The following is a 25,524-nucleotide window of genomic DNA, read 5'->3' as shown; positions in this document are numbered from 1 at the left end:
TTTCCTTGACCAAAAATAAGAAAGAAAGTTCCTATAAACCTATGTCCGAAAATTCTTCGTTTCGGAGATACAGGGTGTTGAAATTTAGAGAAAATACAAGGTTTTTACTAATATCTGGAGAACCCTAATTCCGATTTTTTTGAAATTTGGTATGTTTGTTTATAAAAACGGTAGACGTCTTCTGACGTAATTTGATTTATTTTATCTATTCCAGCGGCGTCCGGGGACTCACTCCTGTTGATATTAATAAGTAAACATATGAGACGTCACTGCTTTTTCTTAGGTGTCATATGTTTTTCTAATTATGCGATAAAAAATACAACTTTTTTGTCTCTTTACTTTTTTTGATATCTTGCTTCGTTTTCGAGCAAAAAATTAATAGCTTAAGTGTGTGATTTTAATAAGTACTTGAACTGTGTAGTTGTCAATTCCTGCTTGTCAAAATGAATTACACAAATAGTGAAATGTGCGATATGCATTTTCTTTATGGCCTTGCCAACGGTAATGCATTAGCCGCCAGGCGCCTCTATGAGCAGAAATACCCTAATCGTATAATTCCTCATCATACTATCTTCACCCGTCTTCATCAACGTCTTAGTGAAACTGGAAGTTTTCGAAAACTTACCGCAGGAAACGGGCGACCCCGCACAGCAATAACCCTACAATTGGAGGAAGATGTACTTCATGAAATTGAGGACACTCCAACAACAAGTACCAGACAGATTGCTAGAAACTTAAATGCAAGTCGTTCTACAATTTTCAGGATTTTAAAAAATAATCTTCTATACCCTTATCACATCCAACGGGTTCAGGCACTTTTACCGACTGATTTTCCGTTAAGATTAGATTTATGTCGATGGATACGACAAAAAATTGGGGAAAATCCTCAATTTTTAGCAGAAGTACTATTCACGGATGAGGCGAATTTTTCTAGAAAAGCCATAATGAACTTCCATAATAATCATGTATGGGCGGACGAGAACCCAAATGCAATATTAGAAGGCCGTCATCAACACCAGTTTTCACTTAATGTATGGGTCGGAATTGTGGGAGACCACTTAATAGGCCCATTTTTTTTACCACCGAGGCTTACTGGAGATGTTTATCGCCGTTTTCTTGAGGATGAATTGCCCGTACTTTTGGAAGACATCCCATTGCCATTAAGGTTGCAAATGTATTTTATGCACGATGGTGCTCCACCCCATTTCAGTTTAGCTGCACGTGAATATTTGAACAATATCTACCCAAATCGCTGGATAGGTCGAGGAGGCACTCAACCCTGGCCCCCGAGGTCTCCCGACTTAAATTCGTTGGATTTTTTCCTTTGGGGTCACCTCAAACATTTGGTTTATACGACTCCAGTGCAAACCATAGACGAATTAAGAAACCGCATTGTCGCATCCTGTGAAACAATTAGACACACAGCCGGAATATTTGAACGGGTTCGCCAATCAATGTGTCGTAGGATAGATGCCTGTATTAGAGTTGAAGGTGCACATTTTCAACAACTGTTGTAACGCCTGTGTATGTAAAGTATTTTTCATATCATTGCTGTTTGTTAAATATTTTTTCTTATGTTTCTGTTAATATTAATTATTTAAAAAAATATTATTTAGTGAGTTATTGTTTCTCAGCTTGTTACATTGTTTTTCCTTCAAATGTATTGTTAAAGTTGATTAGTAAATAACTAAAACATTGAATTTCTATTTTTGTTTTCTACTTCCCTTAAGAATGTGCATATGAAAGGATATTAATTTTTTGCTCGAAAACGAAGCAAGATATCAAAAAAAGTAAAGAGACAAAAAAGTTGTATTTTTAATCGCATAATTAGAAAAAAATATGACACCTAAGAAAAAGCAGTGACGTCTCATATGTTTACTTATTAATATCAACAGGAGTGAGTCCCCGGACGCCGCTGGAATAGATAAAATAAATCAAATTACGTCAGAAGACGTCTACCGTTTTTATAAACAAACATACCAAATTTCAAAAAAATCGGAATTAGGGTTCTCCAGATATTAGTAAAAACCTTGTATTTTCTCTAAATTTCAACACCCTGTATCTCCGAAACGAAGCATTTTCGGACATAGGTTTATAGGAACTTTCTTTCTTATTTTTGGTCAAGGAAACTCCCCCTGAATTTTTTCGCAATATTAATGGGACACCCTGTATAACCAAGACATTTAAGAGGTACTTATGGATAAAAGCTCTACTTTACAATAAGCTGAGGCATAATTAATAAATATTGACAGGGAAGACGTTCGTACACCACCCTCGTTGGTACCGTAAAATTCTCAGTGTGGGACATCAACGGCTATATTTGAAAGGTAGGAGAAAATTTCAACATCCGTATCGTCTTTGTTTGCGTTGTTCCATCTGTCGTCTGTGGAAGTGGAAGACTGCCTTTAGTAAAATGGAATGATTCTCGAATTGTTTTTAGTGCTGGAAGAACTCGAAAATTCGAAAGTTTGTTGAAATTTCTCTCTACCCTCCTTTGTCGCTCAGCTGTCCATTTCTATCTTCTACATATCATGGTTCATTTCGGAGGGCGATGGAGTGATGCTTGTCCTTACTGGGTTGATTGGAATAATTTGAAAGATGGACTATTCTCGAGTTATAGGCAGACTATACAATTCTGTTGAGACGATGTGACTGTAGACTACTCATGACGAATAAGCAAGGCCGAGCCCAGTTACATTGTTAAACCAGTTTAAGACTTTTTTCAAAAATTTCATTTAAAACCCATTTTCGAAGAAGCAAAACAGTTGATATAGAAAACAACGTCTCTATAAAAAAATAACATATTCAACAATGAATTCAAATCAATATAAAGCAATATCCAATTGAAGCACAAATGAAGTGTTATTTCTATGATCTAATTACAGAAATAATTTACTGTTATACAGGGTGATTCACAACTTATCCAAAAAAAATTGGGAATAGATGCGGCATGAGAAATGGAGTCAATATTGTAAAAAAAAATTTGTAAAATCCTTATAGTTTCTGAGAAAAAAATTATTGAAGTTATAGCACATTAAACCACTATATAGCTGGACAACTGTAGTCTCTAGCTTCATTCGCGACGTGGCCTCATCGACTCCGAATACTGAATTCGGATTTTGCAATCGTCGTTGCGATATTTACCTGTTATCTGTGGTTTTTATAATACGTTTTTAGTAGTTGGTGTCAAAAATGGGTAGTTAGTGTCAAAAATGGTTTGCGTGTACTCGGAGTAGATGGATATCGTTTTAATTTATGGTGAAGCGTTTGTGTTATGGTGAAACAAGACATCATTTGTGTTAGTTCGTAGAAAGTGAGTAAGACGGACCCAAATGTGTTTACACAGTGGATAAAATTTTGAACAATTGCTGTTTCAGCATCGGGTATGTCAAATGATTTTATTATTTACAAACACAAATTAATTTTATTAATAATTAATAAAGGCAAGAGCATTTGAATTTGCCGATATAAAATAGGTGCGATAAAATTCTATTTACATATTTCTTTCATTGCGAAAGTTTTTGTCCGTTTTTATCACGCCGCCATACCGATCGCATTGTGCGAGGTCAGGTTTTACAGTGGACCAGTTTCCAGTGCCGTGCAGAAGTGTATTTTTAAATCAATTTCGAACTGACCTTTTTGATTTTTTCTTTACAAAATTGTATTTGTAAGGGTCCCCTGTACATCCAGAATTTTTTTTGGGTAAGTTCTGAATCACCCTGTATAAGGATTGGTCTAATCTATGTAGATATTTATCTATACATAGTGGACACACAATATTTTTAGCATTCAGTAATTCTGCATGTTTTAACATCGTTTTAAGTAATCAAGTTGCGTAGTAACATTATATTCAAATATTAATCAAAATCATAGGTTGACCAAATACATTGAAGATCAAGATTGTAATAAAAAATGTATGTTTACTACAATATCCAGGTTTATGTCTTCATTTGATATATAAACAACTCAACTAATAGATCAATCATTAGTGGAAACTACACATCAGTTCCTTTTGGGTCAACTATATACATTTTCCACGTTGATTTTATATGTCAAACTTTAAATAAATATTCTACACTATTATGTTAAAAAGTTGCCACAATATAGTTCCAAGTTCTAGAAACACATATACTGCTTTTTACTTATTTTTTTTTTAATTTAACCCGACTACTTAAAAACATTTTTAAATCATTAAAAAAGTATAAAGATTAGACATTTTTATAATTTCCAAATTATCCGTGCAATTTCCAGTGATTATTTTTTTATTTACTAATGCGTGACCAATTATATATTTGAACCAAAACTATCTGCTTAATTTTAAAAATAACTGTTTTCCAATTATTGGTTAATAATATAAGTTGTAAAAGATAGATATGTGGTGTACTCGAAGTCAATTAATTTTACCAATTAAAATCTTATAATAATTGTTTTTCCGTTACACTTCGATCAGAATTGCCTTTTAACCTTTTATTCCCATTAATATGTTGTTGTTCAATTAATAATTATTGGGATTTCCATCTAATTTAAACACTTAAACATTGTAATACTGATATGTATGTTTAGAATGAAATGTATTCAATACGTCGAAATATTTCTAATTCAATTTATTGTTGTTAAATGTAGCCACAAATAAATAACTTAAGACAATATAACCACAAAGTATTTATAATAAACCTATTATTTACATAAAAAAATTGTTCAAGCAACCCTTAAAAGCGATAACAGACGTAAATTTAGATCTTGAAAACGAAAAAATATAATTTAAGAATATAAGATATAAAAAAAATCATGGTGATATGTTTCTTTATTTCGATCGAGCTTTTTTATGGTTTCAAACAAATGGTGGTCTGAGTATGAACAACTTAAAACAGCATTTCATTGCTTTCATTTTTCTGAAAGGTTAGCGTTTGATTAATAAAAAAAAGAAGCGTAGAAGTTGTGACTAATCATGAAACTGTTAGCAATTCGAAAGAGGTACAAATCTTTTACATTTTCAAATTAATCTTAAAAAATAGATAGGTGAATGGAGTTTTTTTATATAATTCTATGACATTGAATAAATCAATGGAAGTATGTATTATAATCGTATTTATGAACCAAAAACAATTATTTATATTTTGTCTAATTACTGGGTTTGAAATAATAAAATCTATTTAACTTACCCTTTTGGCAGTAATTTCAAATTTTGAGATAGTTTGGTTTCCTTATTAATGTGGCAAAACATCAAGTCAAATTCATAAATAAATTATATGAATACATTCCACAATTGTCGAATAAATTCTGCAAAATCCTTGTATACCTATGAGCAATTACAAGAATAATTGCAGTGTGATTAATAATGCTAGAGAAAGTATTGATATTTAAATATTCAGAGGATGTGAGCTATCGATACTGATCTTATTAAATATCAATACTGAAATTAATTACAATGCCATTCCCACGTTATTAATTATTGCAATAAATGCTACAGTCATTAGTATACAATGTGTCGCCGGATGGGGTCTTGCACCTTTGTAAATTTTCTTATTGGAAATTGGAAATTTTCTTTTCGGAAATAGAAAACTAAAAGTTACTAGAATAAATAAAAATTTATCCATAATTGTAGTATTTTTAAAATGGCTCATAAACCTTATAGATTTTTACAGAAATTGGTAGAAGGGAATCTAATAAAAAAAATTGGTACAGTTTTTTTTTAACTGGTCCATAGAAAAATCATAAGGCTAGTGTTTCAAATTTTGAGATAAAGTTATAATTTCCAAACACACGTCCTAACACACATACTTAATTAATAAATAGTACGCATACAGGGTGTTTCATACATCGTTGCCAAATTGAATTGGCCGACAGCAGGGCCAATCTCTTCAGCCCCAATAACTCACTCTTGGCTCCAAGGGTTTACTTATTTCAACTTTTTCACTGCTGTTTTGAAAAATCCCAAAATTCAGTATTTAAAGTTAAATTTAAAAAAGTTATTGGTATAACCTCCAAACTTAAATTTAATTTTTATGTTTACTGTTGTATGGTTCAAGAAAAATCCGGATTACTAATAACATCTAGTTGTCATTTTATTAACTCACAAAGTTTTTTGAAGAGGTAAAAAGAAATTTAAAGCTCAACTTAACGTTGCAATGAAAAAAACTGAAAGTGATCGTGATCTTCGAATTCCTTTAAAAATTGCTCTAGTATATCCCCTTTCCAACGGTATGCAACATGCCATAAAAACCTTTTAATAACTTCATTAATTCGCTTACTTTGTGTATCGGGGCACATCAGGCTGATATTCGATATTCGGCACTTGTCTTTGTGTCAATAACACGCACGAAGCAGGTAAATACTGTTATATACAGGGTGTCCCATAAGCACACGATCAAAAAGGTACTGCGATATTATCTGTCTTAAAAGAAAACGATTTGACCTAACTTCCATTAAGAAAAAATATCTGGCTCCTCTGCTATTGACTGTCAAAGTTCTAGAAAAAAAAAATGTTTTTTGTAATATCTGGAGAATGTTTCGATTGATTTTAATGAAACTTGCTGTGGACTTGTTCCTAAGTAAAACTCATGTTTCGATGAATCAACCGCGTCCATCTGCCTTGGGCTATGTTAGATGTTCGATATGTGTAGTTTCATCTGAGCTTGCTACTAAAATGTCGTCTATGTACACGAAAACAAAATTTAAACTTGATACTACCACAGAGTTCAGTTCATCTTATTTTCTTCAAGTTAGTAATTAAATTTTAGTAAATGTGGGCACTTAAATTTAGGTAAAAATTAATAAAGTAGTAAGATCAAAATCACGTTAAAATTCATGGACTGGTGTAATATTTCATGATAGTTCTTTCGACCAGCCGGCGATCATGTTATCTCAAGAGAAGACGTAACGGTTTGTTATTGTTCATTGTAAACGAAACATTACGTCTGCTGTCGCTAAGATTTATACACTTTTAATTAACAGTGTCAATTAAGCAATGTTGGTTGCCTATGCTGGATGGTCAAAGTATGACGTACTTTTTTGTACACAGATCAAGAATTAATTCGTATTTTTGAAAAATTTAAAAGATGCCATTAATTTTCTGGAGATATTAATAAATCATTTAATAAGACAAAAAAAGTGCAAAAGAAATATTCGTCCCATCGAAAAGAAATAAGAGTACTGAGAGAACTTTTTCTATGTTCTTTCAAAAAGCGCTACTTTTTATAAAAAATTTAGTTGATCACTGGTTAACCCATTTGGAAGATATAAAATTATCAATTTTTTTTAAACCCGCTCTCGGAAATGAAACGTTTCCGAGTCATATGAACTGTAGCTTATTTTTTGGAGCACGTTTTGCTTTTACAAATTTTTCCTCATTTTTAATGTTCTGTATTCATTTAGTTCTATTATTATTAATACAAATAATGATTTCCCATATTTCGATATACTTCATTCATTTACAGTCGTATTCACGAAATATCAATTTACCTTTTCATTACATCCGATGAAGTAATTATTCCGACTTACAATTAATTCCCTCAACTACAGAAATTTACATTCGCTAGTTTCCAAAACAAATAGTTACACTGTCGCGAAATGTCCCAGTGTCACATTTACATATTTCAAATTAGTTGCTGACACTTTTAATTAAAATTCTGCAGGCGACTTTGCAGAAATCCAAGCTCGACAATAAAATTTTCATGTGTTTAATATTGCAGTAAGTTGACATAGATTCTGGCTGAAAACATCCCAATTGCGGATTCTACGAGCTTGTAATTAAGCGGACATGCACAAAGGACCGCTTGAGATATGTGCGTTCTATTAATTTTGATTAAATATATCAATTAAACGGATGGGATATTCTAGTATCTGTAAATTGTATCGGTTTCTGTTCGGTTGAACCGATTCAATATGCAATTCAATAAAAGCCAATTGTGAGGGCATTAGGCTAATTGAAATCAATTCAAAAAATTTTTCTAAAAATTGTTTTAAATAAAGTAAAGCAAAATACTTCAATACTAAATATCTATCTCTTAATGCATACAGTTAGCAACATCTAGTAAGCGGCTACAAAAAAAATGAACAGTGTAAATATTATTAACATAAAAACACCTAGGTACCTGACGTACTGAAATTGATAAATAATGTAACCTCTCAAATAAATATTATTTGTTGTTCCAAACCAAAACAAAATATGTCCACGATAGGGAGATTTTTCTATTTTTACATTTTATTTATTTATTTATTTTTTATTTCAAGTAGAATTAATAAATGTAAATAAAATAAAATTATGTATAAAACACAAATCTTTTAGTAAACATTGCTGCTATAATGGAATGCCCGTTGGGGCAGAGCCCATAAAGTGATTGTTTCCCGTAATATGATTAAAAATATACAGGGTCGATATCCCAACGAAAATTTGACCCCCCCTATAATTGGAAAACCGAATAATATTTCAAAATTCGCCGAGACCCGTCGATTTTTATTCTTGGGGGGAGCTTTTTTGACAATCAAGCCAACTCGATATGTTCATCCCCCTAATGCCTAGCAACCCCAACTTAAAAACACCGACTTTTTTTGTAGTACTGATTCTTTGTTATTTTGAAAAGGTCTGAATTCCTATAAACTTAAGTATCTTCTACTAATAACTATTTTAGTATCTAGTTTTATTTGCTTCAGCTTTTTTATTTCATTTCTGACTTTTTTGTAAACTGATAGACACATCAATAACAATTAGGTAATGCGGTCATGTGTAGTAGATGAAAAACTTATTAGTGGTGGGCATTTGTGTAGAAATTACTACGCGTAAGTTGGTTTGTCATCTTTTCGTTTGTAACCAATAATTCTGTCAAATCTCAACCGATTTCTAAAAACGGTACGTCACTGTATTCGCAATGAAAAGGGCTTTAAAATGATGTGCCACAAGTGGGGTAGTTGCATTTGAAATTTTTAAGTTGGGGTTGCTAGGCATTAGGGGGATGAACATATCGAGTTGGCTTGACTGTCAAAAAAGCTCCCCCCCAAGAACAAAAATCGACGGGTCTCGGCGAATTTTGAAATATTATTCGGTTTTCCAATTATAGGGGGGGTCAAATTTTCGTTGGGATACCCTGTATGGGAAAATGTGTTGCAATTTCAGAAAAAAGTTCAACTGCAGCCATTGTAGAAATCACAAAAATATCAGCGGCGAAAACGGTAATGGTATGCAGTAAACACTGCCTTGAAATGTAGTAACTGACTTTTCTAAAGTCTAATAATTAATTTTCTGAAATAAAATAAATTATAAATGTAATATAGCTAACTCTATGTTATGAAAACATGGAGTTTTTGTGATTTATTTTTAGGTTTTTATGACGCAGTGCCGTCTAGTGTTCAGTAATGAAAACAATCAATTATTTGTTTAAATTGTCTAGGGTCAAATTATTAAAGCAAGTTTAACTTACAATTAACTAACTATAAGCTTAGAACGTGATTTGTTGCAATTAAAACGTACCGACACCAACACATTTTAATCTTCCAGTTAGTTAACTTCAAGATAAACTTGCTCTATTAATTTGGCCCTTAATAGTAAGCTTTTCATTCATTAGTGCAATGTAGTGTGTAATTTAGTATAGTATTTAATTATACCCCAATATTGCACTTTTTGGATAATTTTTTCAAATTATTTAACCTAACTATTAACATTGTAAGTTTCTATATAACTATTTATTTGATCATTAGAAGTACATTTGCTTACTCAGATGATATAACAATATGTGATAAGAATATAAACTTTTTTTATTTCAAGACATTTTTAGAAGCTAACTAAGTACAACCTTACATTAAACAAAGATAAATATATACTTTCAACTTCGAAAATTAATATTGTTGGATATTATACAGGGTAGCCTATCGAAAATGTACCGCAAGGCATTACAGGGTAGTAATGAACTTTTCGGCAAAATCCAAAAACAGATAAAGTTTGCTTCTGAGGGGGACAACTTTTGGCGCAAAAAGCATAGCAAAATCTTCAACCCCCTAAGTGGGGGTGCCATCCCCAATTTTTTTTTAAATGGGAATGGGGGTCAAGTGGGGGGTCATTAGAAAGGGCTTTTAATTCTCTATACATCGATTCTTACTTTTTGAAAATCGATCCATTATTTTAGAAAATATGCAGCTTTGAAAATACGAACAATATTTTTGACGAGAAATGCGAAAATCGATTTAATTTTACTTCAAAACTTACGGTATTAGCTTGGTAAATTCCTTCAAAAGAATTCGCTGTTTTTTTTTTTGATTTGCGAATTCTTTAGCCTGATTTTGGTGAGCAAAAAATTGTCCGCTTTTTGTTTCGTATTTAGATAGGCCACAAGAAGTTGCTAGATAACTGTCTTGTGACTTGTAGTTGAAGAGTACCAATACTGCCGAGTCTTTTAAATTGATTAATTATGGTGTACTCAATTCCAGAAAGAGTAGAAATTATTGAGCTTTTTTTCAAAAACAATGAATGCGGAAATCGGGTCGCCGAACTGTTCAACCAACGGCATCCTGAGAAACATGCGTCTGGAAAAATTGTTCGCGAATTGGTGGCCAAATTTCGCGAAACTGGCTCCGTTCATAACAAAAAGAGGCAGGTTGAAAATCCGGTACTAAATGAACCTACGGAAATAGCGGTATTGGGGCAAGTGGCAATGGATAGTACGCTGAGTACAATGCAATTGGCTACTGCGACAGGAGTGAGTCGTACAAGTGTCCAACGAATATTAAAAAAATACAAATTCCATCCTTATAAGATTCGGCTAGTGCAAGAGCTAAATGAAGACGATTTTGATCGTCGTTTGCAATTTTGCGAAATAATGACTGAACGAGCGATAAACGATAATTTCCTCTTTAATGTGTGTTTTTCGGACGAGTGTACGTTCTTCTTGAATGGTTTAGTGAATCGCCATAATTGTCGTTACTGGGCTGATACCAATCCAAGGATTTTCCATGAGACACACTCCCAACACCCCCAGAAGTTGAATGTATGGGCAGGTATTTTTGGAAATTCCATTGTAGGTCCTTTTTTCCTTCCTGGAAATTTGACAGGCGATATGTACTTGGATTTACTACAAAATGTCATCGACCCAGCTCTAACAAATATCATAGAGGACGACCCTGCTTACAATGAACACGAACTGATTTTCCAGCAAGACGGAGCTCCTCCACATTACTCGCTCAATGTGCGCAATTACCTAAATGAGACGTTTCCAGGACGCTGGATAGGACGAAGAGGTGCAATTGAGTGGCCCCCTCGGTCACCCGACTTAAATCCTTTAGATTTCTTTCTCTGGGGGCACATTAAAAGCAAAGTTTACAGCACTCCACCTGATACCTTGGAAGATCTGCGAGGACGAATCATTAATGTATGTCGCGAAGTAACACCGCAAGTGCTCCAGAATGTTCGACAACGGTTTGAAGACAACCTGTATCATTGTATGCAAGTTGGCGGACAACATTTTCAGCATTTACTTGACTAATACCGTAAGTTTTGAAGTAAAATTAAATCGATTTTCGCATTTCTCGTCAAAAATATTGTTCGTATTTTCAAAGCTGCATATTTTCTAAAATAATAAATCGATTTTCAAAAAGTAAGAATCGATGTATAGAGAATTAAAAACCCTTTCTAATGACCCCCCACTTGACCCCATTCCCATTTGAAAAAATTTAGGGGATAGCCAAAAGTTGTCCCCCTCAGAAACAAATTTGACCTGTTATTGAATTGTGCCGAAAAGTTCTTTACTACCCTGTAATGCCTTGCGGTACGTTTTCGATGGGCTACCCTATATAAGAACATGGTAAGGCTTAAGTGTTAACATCTTTGTCTACTGATTGGATTTCTTGGATTGAATTGGAAATTCTCTGAAAAAATACAGATACTGGTTCTAACAGTAAGTTTCCACTGGATGTAGTTGCTTTGAAAACATTTGAGGAACTAGAATCAATTATTGTAACTATAATCAGTTGTCTATTGACGACAAAATACTATTTGCTGAAACCGATGCTACCGAACTCACTAACTTAAAATGGACGAACTGCAACAATTTTTTCAAGACCTCTCTCTGAAAGTGAGAGAAGACCTTATTCCATAGAAAAGGAAGCTTATCACTAAACAAATTGATACATTATTTGATAATATATCCATTTACTTTCGTCACTGATCGAAAATCAGTTTCATTCATTCTTAGTAACAAAAACTCTAGTAAAATCAAAGATGATAAAATACAAAAATGAAACTGTTATTTTACAAGTAACATCGTTTATACACTAGAAAAGGAAAACATAACTGCTGATATTAGATTACGGTGTCTGCTGCAATATTTATGCTGAAGGTACTTCATGAATCTCGTTAGATAGAAAGTAAACATTTCCCATACTTCTTGGCTATAATAAAGAAAATAACACTTATCCGGTTTGTGTAGAAATAAAACTTCGTTCTTATGATTATCAAAAACATTTAATAAAAGCTACTTTGGCATTTGGGAGATTAAACTTATATTTCAATCTCCTGACTATTAATGAAGAATTTTCTAGATTTCCATTTGCATTTCCATGTTCTGAAATGGGTACTAGTACAGTTATGAAACATCTAAATAGTTTTTTGGTATATCTTTATACATCCACTTTGATCGCTGATCTAGATTTATGTCTATTGAGTTGAACGAATATCTTATTTCAAAAAGAATTGCAACCAGTGGATCTACTCTTTCCTCCTACAGGAAATGGACAAATATAAAGATTAAACAAAACTTTATGGAAAATTATTGAATTAAGCATTACCTAAAGTAAAGTGAAAGTAAACATAAGATTGTGGGAACAAGTATTATGAATTGCTCTTTATTCAATCAGACTTCTGTTTTGCACATCTATTAATACCACTTCACATGAAAAAATATTTAACTGTGTTCGTCTATCACAAATGGGGAGTGAATTCCCACATGACTTTTGAAACTAGGTTCTGTGTTAATGAAAAAATTTGTTCAATCAAAGTATCAACCTCTTGTAGACGTTGAATTAGTTGAGGCAAATTCTAACTACTCATTAGTTAGATTAATACATGGAACAGAAACTACTCTAATAGGCTTCTAACGCATGAAGGAGAGATTTCAGAATCTAACAAGCAGACTGGGTATTTGAGCTATCAAGAATCAAATGAAAATAAGAAATCCCAAATTAAATTAATTACTGGAATACTGTTCTGTTACTGAAGTTACCATCGAATTTTATGAAACTAATGCTGAGGTGACAGGAGTTTCAGATAAAGATAGCAGGATTTTCAAGTAGTGATAATAATAATACTACTAATAATGGAACAAATCTTCAGGATTTCGTCTGCCTGGGAAATAGTCATAATTCCTGAACGAATAAATAACACTGTTTATCTTTGAAAGTATTAGGTATTGCTTCTTAACAAACTCAGATACTGCAAAAATATGTTTTGTAATAATCGATTTACCTCTAAGAAACAAATCATGTCAATTTTGTATGTATTTCACATTTGGTTTTATTTTTAGAGTATATTTGTATTAATCTTCTCTTTACCTACTCTTGTTAACCTTTTTGCTGTTTTATAATTATTGATTCTGAGTTTTTAGTGTTATGTTCAAATAATTATTAAGTTTGTAGTACATATAACTACTGAGTTATTGCTTTTCGAAGAGTAGTATGGTATCTACCTATTTAAAATGACAGTACGGCTAAGAAAGCACTTATTGCACAATTCAACACGACTGGGAAAAGCAGCTATTTCGCCTCAACGTTTAAACACTATAGGTATAGTCTGCCGGCGGGTTTCCTGTCATGTGTTTCGAAGTAAGTCAACGAATTAACGAAAGTAATTAGCTTATTTTTTAAAAATTCGAATACATTTCTTTTTCAATTTTCTGTCTTTATCAGGCTTTCCGAATGCGTGGTTAAAATTAATGAGATTATGACTTAATCATCCGCTATAGTAATGTTTTGTTTTTTAAGTTTTGCTAAAAATTAAAAAAAATCTTAGATCGCCGCACCTTCCCTGATTAAATTAGAAAGGACTGAAAGCTATCCTTTCATTATTTCATTTAACGGTCTATAAACACCATACATTTATGCAACTTTTTTCTTATTTTTGACAATACTAGATTAATGTATCACCTTCACGAACATGTAGATATATTAAAAACTAACAGGAAACGAAAATTACTAATCTTTCTTTCCGCTTGAACGCAGTCAGTCTGTGTACCGTAGACATAGAAAAAAATAATGTACTTTCAGGTTTAGGCAAAATAGAAAAAGGTGACTTTTCCACATTAAATATAGATATCCGCAGTTTCGCAATGTCATCGGGCGAATACAATGTTGCCAGGCAGGAATACCATTATCTGATGTAGTAATTAAGTCCCTCATTGTAAGACTGACAATGAATTGCAAATAGCAGACAATCAACTGTTACGGACGGGCACCGACACAATGGCCTGCTGTCTTATCTAGACGCCGCCGCCGGAGAATGCCGGATAGTTCACTTCCGGTATTCTTCCTGTCAGACTCGCTCTTTATCGGATGGATTCTGAATTGCAACCGAAATGCTACTGCATTGTAGTCAGATAAAGGTGGGCGCCTATGAGATATTGGATAGTGTATCGATATAATCATTTTCAATAAAGGATTTCTGCTAAAAATTGCCGTGGGCAAAAAGTGTGCGGTTGAGTACAAAATTTTTCAAAGTGCAGTTCAGCGTTGTGTTAATGTTTTTCGTGAAACTGGCAGTGTAACAAGAAAAGAAGGAAGCGGCCGACCTAAAAAGCAGACTGAAGAATTAAAAGAAAATGTCCAACAAATAATGCAAAATGCGCCAAGAACTTCTGTACGTGTTTTATCACAAATGGTGGGAGTATTAGTCGGTACCTGCCACACAGTGTTAAAAAAAGATTTGCGTTTGTTCTCCTATCGTTTAACTTGTCAGCAAGAACTTCATGAAGTTGATTTTCCGCGACGGGCTGTATTTTGTGAATGGTTTTTAAACAACTACGGTGAACTTCATAATATCACCTTTTTTTCTGATGAAGCCTGGTTTCATTTAAGTGGTTACGTAAACTCACAGAATATGAGAATGTGGTCTTCTGAAAAACCAGATAACTTTTTTGTCGAGGGCCCTCTACACGCTCAAAAAATTGGAGTTTGGTGTGCTCTCAATCGAAGGAGGATTTATGGACCTATTTTTTTTAATGGTACTCTTACTGCGCAAAGGTATAGAGAAGAAATTATCGCTCCTTTTGTTAACCAGCTGGAAGAAAACGAAATTACAAACTTTTACTTTCAACAAGATGGCGCAAGGGCACATACGGCAGGCGAGACGATGAATATGTTGAGGGAAGTTTTCCAAAATCGACTAATAAGTCTCAATGCTGAACATGAATTTCCACCGAGGTCATGTGATATTACGCCGTGTGATTTCTTTTTGTGGCCTTACCTTAAAAACACTATTTTTGAACTGCCTATTCCTGATTTAAACCATCTGCAGGCTCGACTTATAGACAAGATTCGTGAAATTAACAATACCCCGAGCATCTTAGAAAATGTCTTTAATTCTTTGAGGAACAGGTGTGAAAAGTGCTTGGAACAAGGAGGGGGACACTTTCAGCAGCTGCTTTAATTTATTGTTATAACAAGGAGGGGGACACTTTCCGCAGCTCCTTTAATTGTTTGTTATTGTTATCACGATTATTCTTTAAAATAAAGTTATATAGTCATTAACGTTATTGAAACTGACAGCTGCTATACAGCTCGTTGAGAAATGAGGTTAAGTTGGTCGCTATAAGCTACTCCCTACGTCCAATGTGTCAGAGCCAACTTCGACCACGTTTTTATTTGAACGCTCGTTATAATACTTTTTTAATTATTGCTATCTAGCATTATATATAGCAGATCAGTAATAATCAAATAGCCATTTGTTACAAATGCATATTTTAATCCTTTAACCTTGTTAAAAATATTTTCACAATTTTTTTGCGAGCACATTGCTCCCCATCCACCCAGGCATTGTGCAATCCTGCGGTGAAGAATGAATTTTAAACATCTTATCGTAGTCATCCAGTTTTTTATGCAGATCCAATTGTAATTAGTGTTGCACAAAATTATTCACAATCAGGCACTACATTTGATTTGATGATGACCGAACATTGAATCGTATATATAAAAATTAACTATTATTATAGCAACAACAAAATAATATAAAATTGTTAATATAAAGATTCTGAATATAAAACTAGTAACAATTAAAGATATCACATAGTATAAAATTAATAATTTTATTTTAATTCACAAGTACAAAATTTTTCAAAAAAATGCATGACATCGACACTTGTTAACAGGCAATACATTGAGAAAACAGAATTTAAACCTAGAGTAACGTATATGAAATAAAAGCTCAAAATCAATAGATGAATCTGGTATACATATCCTGGAAAGACGAGTAACTGCATAGAAGATATCTCAATTGAACTTAAGTCATAATATGAAAATTTTATCAATTATCAAATTAAATTATAATTTTCACAAATGTCAAAACTAAAGCTGGCTTTACAAGTACCTGGAAATTACCTATAAAAAAAACATGAAATAAGGAATATTTTAATAATCAGTTATAGAATTGTATGTAAAAATAAAAGGACATTTGTAAAAAAATGTATTAATCATAAGGAGTGTAGTGAAAAAGTGTTGTTAAAAAGAGGACATCCAAGGACTCAAAATTCTGTGAAGGGACCTCAAGCAAAAATAGGACCAGAATAATCCAGAAAGGATGAAAAACAAAAGTTTATTGATTGGTTACGGCTTGGATTTTTGGAGAATGCAGAGTAGAGAGGCAGCTCCAATAAATTTAAATTTGTACAAGAAATGGTCAAGTAAGAAAATTAAACTTACCAGAAAATTTAAAAGTTTGTTTGTTCACGAAACCACAAGAAAGAAATTTGCCATCAAAAAGAAAATTTCCGTTACCAGTTGAAAGCAGTCCATAGAGGTTTCCAGTGGCCCCATAAATGGTATGCAGGACATCTACGTAATTTCCAATAAGGAAAAATTCAAGTAAGCAAATACCATGTACCTAAAATAAAAATAAAGTGCACTATAAACAAAACAGATAACTATAACCTATAAATAATACTATTCTATCGCATCAAACCTAAGAAAAAGGATGCAGAATAAACTATAGAACTTACCTGAATAAAAATAAATACAAGCCAAACAGTCATATTTCTAAAAACTTCACAAATTCCACGAGTTCGAACCAATTTATCAATAGGGACAGCCATGTTTAATTAGAGTTGAATTTTCTGTCAGTAAATAGGAAATTATGCCCCTGTAAGATAGGCAAAATGCAATACAAAGAGATGTATTCAAAATTGAATAGATTAAATTAATTGCTAATAAAGTAATTTTTTTAATTAAAAACAATCCTTGTATTGTATAAAATATTCTTTATCATTGTTAAGGAAGATATTCACAATTTGAGTTACAAGTTGCAAATTTTAAGTCAACCCACAACATTTTTGGAATAAAGACTGTATTAAAGTTTAATCTCTATTTTTTTTGGTGTGTTGTACTTGTTTGTGTATTAGAATTAGTAGAACCGACTCCTGAGATGACTAATAATTAAACAAGCATCTAACATCAGCTGGCAAGGAAAAAGGTAAAGTACACGGTGAGACAAAGAAAGGTTTGTATTTAACAATCGGCAGCTAACCAACATAAAAAAAAAAATATTTACACAAACAAAACAAAGAACACAACTCACAACACTAACAAACACAACTCGGGCAAAATATTATATTTCACAATATATTCCATAATTCCTTCACTTACTTTACACCGTCTTTGGGGCACTTCACAAAAGTTATAAGAATATGATTTTTGTTACTAAAATATATATATTATATTATGTACTTGTTAAAGTCGAATATTATCCCTATATATAGAGGGTGTTACAAATTAGTAGGTTAACCTGTTAACCATATATTCTTTGGACTAAAATAATGGGACTTCAAAACACAGGGTGTCAAAATTAAAATTTTAAAAATGATTTTATTGATAATTCCGGTGATTGTAGAGATATTTATTTGAAATTTAGCACATATTTTGATCTTAAGTCGGCACACTTTTTGTGTAATTTTGGTTTAAAACATCAAATCGGGAACGGAAAGGAGGGGTTGTAGTATCCATAGATCCCTTATTTTTTTAGCGGTATTTCATTCTATTTTTTTTCACTCTTGTAAGATTTTGATTTGGAGCTCGGTTTACGAGATATTGTAACTTTTTTGAAGCACGGGGGACATCAATTTAGTCAACGTTAGACTTTAATTTTTGGTGTTTTATGAAAAATTTAATTAAACAAAATAAATATTTAAATATATTTAGTTGTGCACAACATTTTAGTAGTGATAGCCGCTTAAATTATAAATTATATTATTTTTTAGAACTAAGTAGGTATTTATTATTTTCATTCAACTAAATGTCTTATTAACTCTAAGGAACTCTAATTCGTCAAATACAAATAAATGTATGAAATGACGTTAATAAATTTTATTTCCTCCAGTTAAATCCTTTCATTAGTGTATATTTGCAATGCATGTGTGAGTATTTCTAAATTGTTTCATCGACAAGCCTCAACTATTTAGGGCAAGCTAATTTGTAAGTAAGAATAAAAAATGCGCGTCAGACAAACAGTTGTTACATTCCTTTGTTCATTTTATTACTGTTAACAGCGTACCCTTTTCGGGACGGCCAATAGTGTACCGCGAACAGTCAATTAATAAAAATCCATTCTCGGATCAAAATGCCCATTTAACAAGGCTCTGCTTCTTCATCGACTTATAAATAAGCAATTAACTCTTTTGTAATTTATGTTAAAAAATGCACGGTCCGACGTAATATACTAATTCCCACGATAATAGAACGTTCAATTGCATGCTGCCAACTTTATTGTTAAACGATAATTAAGTTTTATTGCTCGGGTCAGTTCTTGATCAATCTTTGTTACCCAAGCCTGGCTGCAGAAAACTAACTATTAACGTTATTTATGACAAGGCCGGGAGTAGACTATGCCTTAGAGCCGATTTTGCGTTTGTAACATGAAAATAATTTGCGCATACATGAAAGTTTCTATGCAATGCTGAAACACAACTTTTACAATAGTAAGCGAATGTAAGCACATTTATTTGCGAATTTTTAAAAACATATACAGGATTAAGGAGGTTTTTCGGTGAAAAATAGGAGGGCATTTAAATGTACGTGTATACATAAACTTTCAAAGTGTAACAATTTTTTTGTCGCTACCGCTGGGCGCAGGGGTGGTCCGATCGGAGTGATTTTGATGTCTTGTATAGGTTATGTACGGAATTTCTTTCCATGATTACGAAGATGGCAATGAGGAGAATCTCTACATTTTGGTGATTTTTATAAGATTTTGGCGATGTTTAGTGCGCTGTAAGTGGTTATCGAGAAAACTAAGTTTTTCAAGACACATAGGATAGATGGCAGTTTGTTGGCAAATAAATATATGGCTTTCAAAGACAGAAAGGGAAACGTATAGGTACACTGTGGTATCTTTTACCATTTATCGTCTTTGAGGGGATTCTTAATTTACAGCAAAGTTAATTTACATATCTCTTTTTACATTATACCTTGATAGCGATGGGCACTTTTTTTAAACATACCTATGCCATGACGAAAATAATTTTACTAAGTTGTCATTTGTCAATCTTTTATTTTATAGAAGATGATCCAATGTCTGAGACTTTTGCTTGGTGGCGATTTCTAAATATTTTTTTTGGAAATATAATATATAGCCTGTGCTGTTAATAGTGCTTAGTATTTTGAGCCTTTCTTGCGCAAATTTTGTTTATTTATGCATTTAATTTGTAGTCTTGCCAATGGTAACGCCTATAAATGTTTTGGATTTACCTTGTAATGTGTCATCATGTCACATACCTTATTTTTATGCCATCATGAATGACTACATTATCTTTCAAAAAAAGAACATCGCATCTTGGCCCTCATTCCTTTAGAAGAAGCAGTATTGAACTTGATTAAGAACCAACAAAATACTTGCCAATATGATCTGCAAATTCCAAAAATTACATTATTATTATTGTATGTATTTTCCATCTGTAGGTAAGTCGCTGATTGCGTGAGCTTTTCATTTAGAATGAAACGAAGCATTTTCTAATCATTGGATAGGCCGTGGTGGACCTCAGTTTTGGCCTCCTCGAACGCCCGATTTAAATCATATAGATTGCAATTGCGCAAAAACTAATGGTCCGCCAGCGCTTGTCTTTTGCACACTTAAAGTTGATATAATTATCTACTTCTGTGTCAAATTTCAGCTCTTAATCTTCACAAATGACAAAGTTATGAATTTTTGAAAAAAGTGCCAATTTTTCGGTTTTTCCGAATTTTCTCCGATTCTACTCAACCGATCGAATCGCCTGACCCCTCATTTTTTTCGAAATTTAATTTCCTACAACTTTTCCACTTACGTAATTAAGATTGCTCTAGTAGTTTTCATTTTATAAGCAAAAAACTAAAAAAACTCATTTTTTGCACTAAAATAACAAATTAATTAACGAGAGTTGCGAGTCGAAAACACATCAGAGTATATCTACGGATAGTCTTTTAAATGATGGCACAGATGGTATGCTGCTAGTATTTTTGTCACACAAAAAACTTATATTGACTGGCATAGGCATTTGTCACGTAAAAAACCTATATTGACTGGCATTCACACGTACCTCTTGCAACCGATGAGAAAGTTCAAGAAATCATCCAATAAATATCGAAAATATACGTAAGTATAGAACTAAATTTTTCTCCCCGTATAAATAGCTGTAAATTCACAGGGAGAGGGCGGAGCTGGGGGAGGAGGAGGAGCTATGTTTCCATCATAATTATGGCAAAAATTAATAAAACTCAGTTCAGAAAATTTATTAATTAGATAAATGTTATTTAATTTGTAAATATGTACCTATATACACTTATATTTTACATCATTATTACATTACATCAAATTTCAATTAGAGCAAATTAATAATTAAATAATAGCGTATTCCAATTTATTCAAAATAAATAATTTTTTACCACTTGTATTAATATCGAGTAAATGAGCAGTTTCATGATATAATTGAGAATATAACTAAAATAATGAACATGAAATTAGGATAATTATTCAAGTATTATCGATGCCCTTTTTGCCCGAGTACAACCAAAGCTGCTGCCAATTTTTGCTCCAGTACCAGGGATTTTTGTGTTAAAAACATGAACACTATTATAAATGCTACACACTTTCATTTTAAAATGCAAATATATTTAATTTGTGGATAATATTGCATTGGAAGCAGTATTCTAAAGTACGAATTTAAAGAGGTTATTTTTCAATATTTTAGCTTTAACTGTTTAAACAACAGCATTGTGTCATAAGTACAAATCAATGGTTTTTAAAGATATGACTATGATATGACTTTACAGGTTATATTTTAAAACTGGTGGGTTTCATAAAACTCTTGTCTTGTCTCCGTTATAATTTATATAACAATTCTATGTTAGCAAGTAAAGATCAGCTCTAAAGAAATAATTTTCTAAATCCTAGTTTTACTAACAATTTTTATTTCAAAAATTATTTCTTTGTATACCTACAAGCGACACTTGAAAAGAAAATATCACTCTCGATAATATCTCACATACAATGATGTTTGTAAATAAAAGAAATTATAAATTCGTCAAAACGGAATATATCCGAGTCTTCAAAATACAACATGTATCGCCTTATAATTTTTTTCCAATTATCTTCAGTACAGAAACATAGATGTGTAGGTGTACATGCATAATCTTATTACATAATATACAACTAATATTGATACTTGCAATATTGTAATAAAACAAGACATAAAAATATTTAAAACCAACACTTGCAATATCTTATACCAAGACAACATAATTCTAATATTTTGTATCTTAAATTATACAGGTACCCATTTATTGTCCATTAAATACACGACTTTGAGCTCAAAGGTCAGTTTCCATACCCTTATACAAACGGTAATTAAATAATTAAATTAATAGGATCACTTTTACTTATTAATCCATGCTTCCCACAAGAAAACGATTGTTCCAGTGCCTTGACATTTACCGGTCTAAGTTTCAAACTCGATTCAATTGCGAATTAACATAAGACTTGCTTTCACCGCACAAAGTTCTTAGCGAGTACGTTTTTGTTTTACAATCCTGTCACAATTTTGTATTGACTGTAAATGGTCAACGGACTGGGTAATTGTTTGCAAAATTTTTGTTTCATGGGATTTATTTTATTATTGTTGTGTAATGTGGCAGTTGTTCGGTGAGCTGAAGGAATTTCTCGCTTATATTCTTGTTTCTTTGATAATAGAGTTATGTTAACGGAAATAATAATAAAGGGATACTGTATTCAAAATCTGACATACCGTACAGCAAATCGTTAACATAAGGATATTTGATTGAAGTATGAAGTAATTTGAAGAATATTTTAGGAAATTTTTAAACACTTTAGAGCAAAAGTTAACAAATTCGTTAGAAATCTCTTAATTGGAAAAATCTGTTAGCACAAACATGTTCCACGTTCAATTACACTAAAACGCATATTACGATCAAACTGGTTATTACAAGATGCGTTTCAAAGTAAATAGGACCTTTTAAAATAAGAACAGAAAAAAGTATTTTTGGAAAAACCAATTTATTTTATTCAAAATAGTACTCATCCAATTCAACACAGCGATTTACACGGTCCAAAAGCATGTCGAATGAGTGTTTTTGATCGTCGGCTGGGATGTCCTTCAGGATGTCGGTAGAAGTCTTTTATATGATTTCCATGTCCACAATATGCTTTCCTTTCATTGGCAAATGAATTTTTCCGAAAAGGTAAGTTGCCAAATCAGGCGGGGAGTGGTTGACAGTTAAAATGCGATTGTTGTAAAAATCATTGTCTTCACTTTTGACTTCTCGGCACTTTGGCGGTTGGTTTCTGGATCATATTGAAAACACAATGTCGTAAAGGAAGTTTTTGTTCTTTTTGACCTCCTTGATGATGTCCTTCGAATAAATTTAATGTTGAACTCTGAGCAACTTTTAGTCGTCAGTAAACTTGTGCCAATGTTCAGGCAAAATCCGATAAGTTGGTGTTTTTAAGATGCTCAATCAATCCATGAATTTCAATGAAGATTTTGACTGATATTTGATGAATTTGTGTGCGAGAGAGATAAAACAAGTGCGGGCTTATGCTTCGTTCACAGAACTTCGACTGTAGCGCGCTACATTTAATTCAACCAATCAACTAGCTACACCCGATTCCTTACCCCTTTTTTCTGTTGGACCGTATTCCCGTTTGAAGTTAAAGTGATTTTAAATACATTTATGTGTGGTGGCTACACTGAAAGTAATAATATAATATTCAGATGAATGGCATAAGAATTTATAAAAATAATATAAAGACTAGAAGACAAAAAAGTTACATTAAAAATGTGTAGATATCTTAATTCTATGAGTAAAACTACACTTATGGTATTAAGAATTCTTTTTCTCAACTCGAACTGAATTAAATTCGATTTATTTTATTTTGACAATACATACATACAGTATAGTAATAATGAATAAGAGCATATTGCTGTTTATATGGAATTTCTGTACAAATTGGATATATTAACGGGGGAATGTATAGAAATTTAAACTCAGACATTTTATTATACATATTTAAAAAATATCCATAGTTACAATTTTCCAAATAGTTTTTATAATGCCTTCTTTATGTATTTCTCCACTTATTTTCTTCATATCGTAACGTCGATCAGTTAAAATTACTGCAAGCTCTTCTCAAGTAGTTGTTTTAAATAGTTCGTACCTCTTGCTATGCAAAACTATATTGATGCTTTCATTTTCAACATATTATTTAAAGAGAAGTTTTGCTAAAGCATATAATTATAAGCACAATTCAGTTGAAACTGTTTATTTATATGTATTTAGTTTAATGTTAAAAAATAATATAAAGACATTAAGGCAACTCTCTCGGTTTTGAAAAATGCAATACCTATGCATGTTTTGAGCCACGAAATTTGAATAATTCCAAATATTTCGAATTTTAATCACCAAGAACGGCGGTGACAACATTTTTAACATTAAGGCGATGTTTCGCATTGTATTAGCTATGTCCTGTACAAATTTAGTTTCGTGCAACTCTCTCGGTTTCAAAAATACAATACCTATGTACGTTTTCAGCCACGAAATTTGAATAATTCCTAATATTTCGAATTTTCACAACCAAGAACGGCGGTGACAACATTTTTAACATTATGGAGATGTTTCTCATTGTATGTAACAACATTTTTAACATTAAGGCGATGTTTCGCATCGTATTAGCTATGCCCTGTACACCATTTCGGTGATATCTCAGGAATGGTGATTCGTAGGAAAAAAAAAGTATTGAGACAATTTTTGTAGACAATTGTATGATCTACAACTTTTGTCCGATCTATTTTTATAAGAACACTTACCGCTTACAAAAAAAAAATGCAAAAAACGATATTCGCGACCTTTGATATTGAATACATTTTTTAGCACGCATGGGATCGGTGGGGACATTTTACTTATAATAGTGTACCAAAAACCTATACCAATATTTAGCTCTATGCAAATTATTGTAAACTTACCACTATTTTGTTGGTCTATTTTGACCGGATTAAAAATAAAGCAAGTAATAGGTTAATAGAGAAAAATATTGAATACTACGAACTACTAGAATACAACATCTGAAAGAGGAAAATAAAAACAAATAAATAAAACTTACATATAAAAATGTATGTAAACCGAGTTTAAATCTTAACATGAATAAATTTAAAATAATGAAAATTTTGAGGATTCACTTTGATTTTCAAAGCATCTGAAAACGTAAGTTATTATAAGCAAATTGCTCCAAAATCAGTCCTCATAGAACAGGGGGTGTTCTACCCTAGAGGGTGATTCTGAAAGTATATTTATACCTTTACAAGGTACAAATCATAATTACTGAACTTTATTCATAAGTGTAGGTACATTTTATTATTTTTTATTATATTTTTCGCTATACTTTTCATTTAATACTTTTAAATCTTAAGAGATATATACTTGATACTTCTGCATGGAACATTGGAATAAAAATTATTGGAAATACAACATGCAAAATGAAAAACAAATATTATGATACCTTAAAGAAACTCTTGAGTTTTTTTTTATAAAACAAATATTTTTATAATCATTTCATAAAGATTATTCATTTTTGAATACATTAATTGGGTTATGCTCCTTCAAAAATTGCAACTTAGCATATTTATGATCAATTTTATCTAATATTTTTTCATAATTTTCATAATAACGTACAATATGACAATTTAATAATACAACCTAGAACTGATTATCAAAATGAAGACAATGAACTTTTCGGCTATATAATAACTTTGTCGCCACAATAGCATCAAAAGGTAATAAAAACAGTGTAATATGTTT

General features: G+C 32.1%; 1 protein-coding gene across 1 annotated transcript in view; it reads left to right on the top strand.

Annotated features, from left to right (window-relative positions):
* The window catches only part of LOC108904980 (fibronectin type-III domain-containing protein 3A), a 415,064-nt gene that overhangs the window by 73,881 nt on the left and 315,659 nt on the right, over positions 1–25,524 (top strand). The window lies entirely within an intron of this gene.

Source organism: Anoplophora glabripennis, unplaced genomic scaffold, assembly GCF_000390285.2.
Source record: "Anoplophora glabripennis isolate ALB-LARVAE unplaced genomic scaffold, Agla_2.0 scaffold48, whole genome shotgun sequence".
Taxonomy (NCBI): domain Eukaryota; kingdom Metazoa; phylum Arthropoda; class Insecta; order Coleoptera; family Cerambycidae; genus Anoplophora; species Anoplophora glabripennis.
Note: the sequence above shows the minus strand (reverse complement) of the source record. Positions and strands in the feature narration are given on the sequence as shown.